This window comes from Eufriesea mexicana, unplaced genomic scaffold (assembly GCF_001483705.2).
Source record: "Eufriesea mexicana isolate 0111107269 unplaced genomic scaffold, ASM148370v2 scaffold11014, whole genome shotgun sequence".
Taxonomy (NCBI): domain Eukaryota; kingdom Metazoa; phylum Arthropoda; class Insecta; order Hymenoptera; family Apidae; genus Eufriesea; species Eufriesea mexicana.
The window spans coordinates 39,253-40,119 of NW_016918645.1; positions in this window are offsets into that span (position 1 = coordinate 39,253).

Here is an 867-nt window from a genome sequence, read left to right on the forward strand (position 1 = left end):
CTCAGCCGCAGATTCTCCCTGGCGCCCCCCATATAAAAATGGGGAGTTTACAAAGCAATGCAACTGATACAACTGAGCAACGTACCGCAATAATAAATAACAAATTACTGTTCATCGTCATGACAACCGATTAATAGGCTATATAGGTCGGTAAGTGTCGGTGACAAAAAGCCGATTAATAGGCTATCGGTCGGTAGGTGTCGGCGACAAAAAGCCGATTAATAGGCTATCGGTCGATAAAGCGTTAACACTAGAACTATCAAAGCAGTCAAAATGATTTGTTTTAGAATTTTTATTCGTACAATTGCTGAGGTTCTGCATTTGCTTATGGCAAAATTGATATCGAGTTTTAATCGATTGTGATCGTAATCACGTATCCTCTCTTACCCTCATTGTACTGCTTTAATTATCGTCAATAATGTATATGATATTTAGGTACTCATTACAGATCGGAAGTTCTAGCGTTAAACGGTGATCGACACCCGATAACTGGGCGACAGCGAGTCGCAAGGCATTGTCAAGAGCCAAAGTTTCCCCGACCATGAAGAACTCTCTTCGAGACCGTTCGCAGTGCCTAGTTCCTAGTCTAAATTGTACGCTAGTACAATAGCGATGAATTAATTATCTACTGCGATCCCATAATCCTCAGTTTACCAAGTGCAATAGAACTAATATATCAGACAGAACTAATATATGAGTCTATGAATAAAAAAGTACAATATTGCCAGCAAATTTTGTAAAATCAACAGCACACTTTTCTATGAAACGCAAAGAACTCTCGAAATTATAGGGGAATTACTATACGAATATCTAAAATTCATATCTCGATGTCACGGTAGAGCGCGGTGATAAATAAATATGTTTAAA